Here is an 8,335-nt window from a genome sequence, read left to right on the forward strand (position 1 = left end):
GGAAGGCCTTGCGAGGACGCCCTTACTGATTTCATTTCTTCTGTTGAACACTCCAGTTTCAAGTACATATACTCTTGCTATCTTTATTAACTTCGAGGGTGCTTTTGATTTCCTTTGGTGGAAAAGTGCCCTCAAACGTTTACGTCATGCCGAATGTTCCCAGCAACTTTATCTTCTAATTAAAAGCTATTTTTCTAACAGATTTATCACCGTCCGATCTAAGTACAGACAAATTTTGCGTCAGGTCTTTCGAGGGTGTCCTCAAGGCTCATTTTGGGACCACTTTTCTGGAACACTTTGTTTTGCAAGGTTGAATTACCCGAACCTTTGACAATGTGAAGATCATCGCATATGCGGATGATTTGACAGTCCTTGTTAATTTCAATTCAAGATCTTCAATTGAAATATCTGCTGAGAAAGTTTTATCTTATCTTCAACAATGGACAGTTAAAAATTAGTTCTACCAAGACAAGAATCATGATCCTTGGCTCTAAATTGGACGTTCGTCGACCACCAATAGTTAAAATAAACAATACACAAATACCTCTAGTAATGGAAATTAAACTTTTGGGAATAACTATTGAGAGCAGCTTCAATTTTCTCCTTCATTTATCCAATCTGCGAATTAAGATCAGAAATTTCACCGGCGTTCTTGTCAGAGTTTCTAGAGCTGAGTGGGATCTTTCTAGAAAGTCTTTAAGAATTTACTGTAACTCTGTTTCTCCGTATGGTTTCCTATGCTGCTGGCGCTTGTTTGCATAGGGTGCGGACTGTACAATTTCGATCAGAATTGATGTCAATCCAGCGTACAATGTTACTTTGTATTTTGAAGATTTGTCGAACAGTTTCAACACCTGCTTTGCATGTTTTAGCTGGGACGTTACCACTCGATCTCTCTCTCTCCGTAATTTTCGGAGGCACATGTTATCGTCTGAAACATCAGATTCCCACTCAGATCCTTGGAATTTCTATTAACACTCAAGTCGATGTTAAAGCTGAACGACAAAGAATTTGGCAAGAGTTGATCAATTTGTGATCAACTCTTGGTGGGATAGCACAACACTGGGCAGTGTAACACGTGTTTTTTCTGAAGTTGACACTCTTATAGATAAAAAAATTTACAGTCTGGTTTAGTCTTGATTTGTTTACTTCCTATTTGTTATCAAGACATGGATCATTAAATAAGAAACTGTTTAAATTTCGCTTGTCTCTTACGGAACTCTGTCATTGCGGCGGTGTGGAAGATTGGCAGCTCTTGTCCCTCACACAGTGAATTTCGAGTAACTTTGCAGAATGCAATTCCCAACTTTTCATCAGGATTGGAACATAATTTTGTATCAAATGCCACCAGTTACCACGCGGCGCCTCCGTAGCCAGGTGGGAAGGAGCAGCAGTGCATAGCACACGCTTCTTGATTAGACTGGGGTTCGAGCCCATCACCACCAAATACGGAGAATGCGGAAAGGTCAGGGAATGACCACCGCATATCCCGGAGCAATATGGCCTTAGTTGCTAATGCTCCTAAAAAAAAAAAAAAAAAAAAAACCAAATAACAAAAAAAAAAAAAAAACCAGTTACCGCGCCCTTCAGGATTTTGCTAAGGCAACCTTTAATTTCTGATATTTATGTTAATTTTTAAAATTTAACGAGATTACTTGCTCTTTGAAACCTCAAAATATCATTTGTTTACCTCAATATTTTGAGGTTAATCTTGTGTACAGTATTTCATTTTAGTATAGTTGTTAAGATACTTTTTTTTTTTTTTTTTTTTTTAAACAATTTTTGGCTAGAGTCTTGGGCTCGAACTTTGTTGGGCTCTTGGCGTCCTTCTCTTCTGCTGCTGCTGGCTGGTAGCCCCTGGTCTACCTTCCCGTAGTGGTGGTCGCGCGCTTCCGACCTGTTCATTTCTGGCCATTTCTACAGAGTCCTCTATCTTAAAAGTGAAACGAGGCGGAGATGAACTAACGTTCTAGGTGCCGCCCTACACAAATACATACATTCCCTGCCATACTTTTTTCAGTGGTAATGTACAACGTTGTAAATATTTGTTATTTTTGTGATTTTTGCTTTTATTAAACATGCATTATTAATCAACTTTGTGTAATTAAATATTCTTGGTCTTTGTCTTCCTATTTTGTTCTTGACAATTTTATGCATCATTAATCACATTTATGTTATTTTATCTAAATGTAATACTTGCCATATAGCCGTTATGAGTATTGTAATAATGTTTTTCTAGTACTGCGAATTACTTAGCAACAATAAAGAACAAATTTATATACTTGACCGTGGTCTTTAAGATCACGGTAACATATTACAAAAAAAAAAAAAAAAAAAAAAAAAAAAGACTTCCGTGGTCATGGAACCATTCTAAAGGTATAAAAAAAGATATACTGTATATTGGTTTCCGTTGTTTTTATTATTATATATTTTTTAATATAATGTCCTGGTACTTGAATGCACTGTTCCATTTTTCGAATTTGATTCACTTCTGAATATTGTTCCTACACAAATTTCAGAAGTAAATCGAAATCGAAAGAGTGACTTTTTCGAGACTTTTGCCACTAATGGCTCTTTTCGAGATTCTTCCTAGTGAAAAATGTCACGATTCCATTTGAAAATCTGTTCACGTGAAGGTTAGATTAAAATTTTCTAAATGGACAGTATTTGCTGGAAGATAAAAATGGCTTTTGGAAGGGTATTTATCCTTTCGTAATAATACCCTTTAATGGCATATTGAACAGCACTGCACTTGTGAACAAGCACATTGTCAATTTTCGTTGGACCCCTTCTTGTAGCCACGTTAGAGATGTATAGACGCTGATGAACGAACTTTTCAATACCATATTCCAAGTGTAACTAAACACAAAGATCTCGGTGTAACCTTTGACCCAAACCTTAGGTTCAACTGTCACATCGAATGTGTTCTACGCAAGATCAGCCGAATGCGCTGGATTGCCCGTCAACATCTTCTTCATAACACAGACGCAAGAACCACAATCAGATATCTGGAAACCGTTGTGTATCCTACCTTTCTGTATGCCTCTGAAATATGGGCCTCCGCAGTACCTTCTCTCATGAAGCCCATCCTCGCCAGTGAATACTGGATACTGAAGTGGGCAACCTGCAAACATCGACTCCCCCCAACAGAGGACCACCAGCATGGCCGACCAACTTCAAACCCCCCCGGCTGCCTCAAATAATCGGCATGAGGAGAACTGCGACCACAGTCAAAATGCTGGTTGGCAAAATGAACTCCCCTGACTTCTGGGATATATGTCAGTGGCATGTTCCACTTCCTTCCTTACGAGCCGCCCCTCTTCTTCAACTACAATGGAACAGGCTGAAGATCAGTGACAGATTCCTACCTGGCCAAGTACTTCCTACAATACAAGCCCTGCTAACGATCGGAGTTGATCTCAAATTCGCTTCGGATCGCAATTACTGGCGCTCGTTGGCCAAATTTGTTCCCCTTTTGTTTGGCCCCTGATGTCGACTCATACCGATATCTCCAACCGCTATCTGCTATGAGGCGCAGAACGGCACGTCGCAGGCAAATCGACGAACTGTTTCACAAGAAAATGCGATACCGAACATCAATTTGGCACTGTGAAATATTCTGACTTGTGTGAATATGCTTTGTACATATGAACGTGTACATACCTTGGTGTATGTCTGCCTTATACTCATATCAATTGAATGGTTAATGCTACGTTTTTAAGTTAATTTAATGTTATGTTATCTTTTTGTTATACTGTACATATTTTTATATATACTGTACTGTACATATGTTTATATTACCCCATATCATTGTCAAGCTCCTGGCCTCCTGGCTGTGGCGGGCACATGATTGTATCTTTAGTGTACAATAAAGATTTTCACTCTCTCTCTCTCTCACCAGTAGATATATACATCTGTAATAGTTTCTGGAACCCTTATACGTAGATCTTTCATGATTAATTTTTCTATAGAAGCAACTCTTTCGGTATTGACAACAGCAGATAGTCGTCAAAACCTTAAGTCGCCTTCAATAAATTTCTGCCATGTTTAAATTCGTTGAGCCGCCCGGTTATTGTGGTATAATGAGGAGTAATTTTCTTATAAACATTTATCGTTGCTTTATGAATTTGCTTTCGATTGTTTCCATCCAGACAAGCGTTTAATAACAGTTTTAATTCTTGCTTCGAGATTTTCATTTCTCTATTACCTCGGGGGAAAAAAAAAGAAAGAAAGAAAGAAAGAAAATAAAACTTTTCGTTAAAAACAATTTGTGTTGAAAAATTCCTTTTTCCATTCAAGTATGCCAGAAATATAATTATATTATCCACTATTTTAATGTTTGTAGTTCCCTTATTCATTTGAAAATTTCAAAATTTTTTGAATGCTCCTCGTATTAGTTCAAATAGTTAGTAATACTTCCATAATAATATATTAATATTATTTCTATTATTTTAATAAAACTAAAATAAAATTTGTTGAAATGAATTGTAGTTCGTAGCGTCGGAACACTTAGGAATCCTTTCCCTAAATTATCGAGCTTTGCTTTGTACATCTATTGACATTTCTCATCTTTGCGAATAGCATTTCTCATCAATCGTAAAGTCAAATTTCGGGTTTTTACTAAAGCGAATTGGTAAATAGTAGACTTCACCCGATTTCGGGCGTTTACAACAACGTATATATAATCCGGCCAGATACAAATTGTAAGATTTGAGTGTTATAGGCCAGCGCAAACTCGACAATCTCGGAAGATGCGCAAACATGCCTCCACCATACCCTCTTCCGTGTTCGTTAACTACCACACCAAACAAAACTTCTGACTCTTCGTTTCCTTTCCCTTTCCTCCTAACGGCGGTATAGCAGTTTCGACACTGTCATACACCAGTTGCCATTACACAGGACCTTGAAAAGTTAGAAATTCAGGAATTTGATCGTTTATTTTATTATTAATGTAACGAAAATAATTCTGTGATATATTAATATTGTCATATTATTAGACAGTTTCCCTTGCTAATATTATACGCCAATCGGTTTATGCTTCATTAGATCAATCAGATTTGAGGTAATCAGATTCGATTTGGAGAAGAATTTTTGATAAAAAAATTATTAACTGGAGCATTTTAAAAGAACGAGTGTTCTCTTCCATTAACCATTATATACAGGTAGTTTCCTATTTAGAGATGAGTTCGTAGAAAGTATGATTTAAATCGAAACATTTTTCCATAGAAATAATTGATATAAGCAATAGATGCGTTCTTCCTATGGGAGACTTTATGTCCATACTTCTATATATTGTCGACTTATTTTCACCATCTGTGCCAAATGGCATAACAATAAGGAAGTACGAGTGTCAAAATACCACAAGCCCGAAGAACCTTGTTCACCCCCACACTACTCGTATGGATGGACCACGTCAGTGAAACTTTGCCACAGTCTTTGTACTTCTGTGTCATTCTGAAGTCATTGCACTTCTGTGTGCTTTCCCCTCATTGTGTTTTTACATTACAAATTTCACTGCTAAAAAGATTGCGTTTTACAACTTTTCCGCTGGCGTATATTAGTTACTTGCTAGCCTCATGAAGCGATTTAGGGTACAACTTGGTGAAACATTTTTCATAATGTAACTTTCTCAAGCTTTTCATTTTCTTTTGACCCCTACATTCCCTTCAGCTCATGGCTCAGGTACTGCTGTGCCATGAGATTATACACCACCGGTTACTATCATAATGAGTATCAAGCCAACAGAAAATTTGAACTATTCTGGCACATCTTTCAATTTTCAAATTGTCATTATAGTATAAACTTGCGACACACTTAAAAATTGTTATAATATATCACTGTGATTTTAGCGAAACCACTTAAATAGAGAAATATATGTAATATCTCGAAAATGTTAAAAAATGCAGATTCAAGAGAGAAGTAATTGGCGTAATTACTTTCACTATTATTATTTCAAAAGCATATTTTTACATTGTTTCTTTGCATTTCTGCAAAAATTGATATTTAATTTTGTTACCCCCCCACTTCCGTTTTTCTTTGATCTCTCTCGTTTTTTTTGTTTTTTTTTTTAGGTTCCCTTTCCCACTCCTCTCGAGAGTAATGTACTGGTTATAATAACCGCCTTACCACACCAAGTGGTAACCCTCCGTGACAGCACAGTGGTTTCGCTGCTTCTCAATCGTTTGGAGAGTTCTAAGTTCGATTGCTGTCAAATTTTTAACATCCTCTTCTATCGTGGCTGTAGTTGTTGAGTTTTAGGCGCATCAGCAATTTAGGCTACATTGCATCGTATTTAATATGGCTGTAAATTGCGTGTGTTCCGTGGTCGATATGCTTACCACACGGAAGGAAAAACCAGCTACCCTCGCCTGAGACGGATTAACTCAGCCAAGTTGTGAAAAAGGGCCATAAAAATTCCTCACGTCATTGACGGCACTCCAACTCAGGTGTCTTTTCTATCCGGTGTGGGGAGGACGGTGATTATAAGAACTGTGTTACACACGAAATAGAGGCTGTAGCCAGCCCTCTTAGGCTGAAAAAATACGGTTTCATATTTCTTCTACCTTCTACCTTTTCAGCCCGTGACACACACACAGTTGTACCCATATAATAATAGCACAGTATGGACGAAATTGCTAATACGCCAAAAACTCAGTGGCGAAACTACCATACTGCTAGGCCCACTACCGCCTGGGAACGCGAAGAGTTAGAGAGCCAGACAGCTGATTTGGTATTGTTATTAAAGATCACGTGGGAGCGGAGCTGTTCGTCAATGTTGGTGGTGGGGTGCCCAGATTTTATAGTTTCGGTCTTGCTAAAATCCGACAATCGCGTGTGAAAAACCAAGTTCGAAGTCCCTCAATGACGCGAGGAATTTTCATGATTTTATTTTAAACGTGGCTGACTTAGTCGGTCTCAGACGAAGGCTGTGTGAGTTTTTTCTCCAGAAAACTTGGGTTTTCGACCAGTAGACGGCAAAGCGACCCAAGAACAGACAATTACAGACATAATTCCCCCACCAATTACACCAATTCCCCCATCCCCACAAAAATAAAAACGTGAAGGCTAGATATGTCTTTGTAAGGCATATAGAGATATATCATACTGAATTAATTTCTTACTAATTAAATATTTTATCACTATAAAATATCTGTTTTCTTTGAATGGATTTCTTCTTAGTTCGTTCTATCACTGGGGACATTTTTTATTTAATAAAAATAAACAAAATAATTAAAACTAAAGTAAAATGAACGATAATTATTAATAATTTTCGAAGTGTTATTATTATTTATCTTTTTTTTCAAGGAAACATACTATTAAGAATAAATGAGGTTCATTTATGAAGCGCTTATTAACACGGCCCCTCACCTGAGTAATTCTGCACACTTGGATTGTTTTGGAGTCTAGCAGCTGGTGTCACCGTGCCCTTCCCACACTGTTCGTTTTCTGTGACTTCGTCAACACAGCGGCTACGATGTCTTAGTTTCCTTAGAAAAACCGGTTTCCTTTCTTACTATGACCGCTCTTATCGCCTCCTCTCGCTCACTCACCAAAAGACCTTGAGGAATACCCCCGGTATACTAATGATGATTGGCCATGACTTACGTTTGGAAGTCTTTCGCGTAGGTCAGATAACTGGTAGTATTACTTAATAAATGTATAGCGTGTATGAACTGTGAAACCAGTCCAGTCCTTGTTTTACAGCATCTAAGAGCAATGGAATTTAACTGCTATAACCTCTCGTGAACTCAGTGTATTATACTATAAACAGATGCAGTATTTGTATTACAAAGAAACGCAACGCCATCTATTAGTATTAGTGGAAAAATCTAATAATTTTCAGAATTTTAAGAATTTAGCGTATTTCGAGTCACAATAAAGTTAATCTCACTGCTAAATTTTTTGTTCCATGTTTGGAAAAAGCGGCTAAACAAATTGTCGACACAAGTTTTAAAAGTCAGTGTTAAAACTGACTTTTAAAACTTCGAGTTTCTTTTTAAATTTTTCATTTATTTCTTTGATTTGCTAAATGTTTGGAATCAACAATTTATTAATTTGTCTTTCTTCATACTGGAACAGTTATTTAGACTTACGGCAAAGCGTTGTCAGAGAGCTCGGAAGTAACTGAGAAAATGCTTAATCAGCATGCAATGTGAAATAATTTGATAAATTGAAAATAATTTGATAAATTGGAAATAATTTAGCTGAAATGTAAAAGTTTAATAGAAATGCAATAAAGTGATAAGCAAATTGTTATTAATTTAATTTAAATCTATAAAATTATATCGTAGGGCTGTTTTTAAGGCAAGTAAACAATAGGGGTACTTGGGTAATA

The 8,335-nt window shown here is 36.9% G+C and overlaps 1 protein-coding gene across 1 annotated transcript in view; it reads right to left on the minus strand.

Moving 5' to 3' along the window:
* LOC150087049 (intracellular coagulation inhibitor 1-like) overlaps window positions 1-7,447 on the minus strand; it is a 31,090-nt gene extending 23,643 nt beyond the window's left edge. Inside the window, exon 1 of the mRNA XM_090371780.1 lies at window positions 7,369-7,447. The gene's annotated coding sequence lies outside the window, so the exon portion shown is untranslated. The remainder of the gene's footprint in view (window positions 1-7,368) is intronic.
* Between the last annotated feature and the right edge of the window lie 888 nt (window positions 7,448-8,335).

Source organism: Mastigoproctus giganteus, chromosome 4 (assembly GCF_048544385.1).
Source record: "Mastigoproctus giganteus isolate SK-2022 chromosome 4, ASM4854438v1, whole genome shotgun sequence".
Lineage (NCBI taxonomy): Eukaryota > Metazoa > Arthropoda > Arachnida > Uropygi > Thelyphonidae > Mastigoproctus > Mastigoproctus giganteus.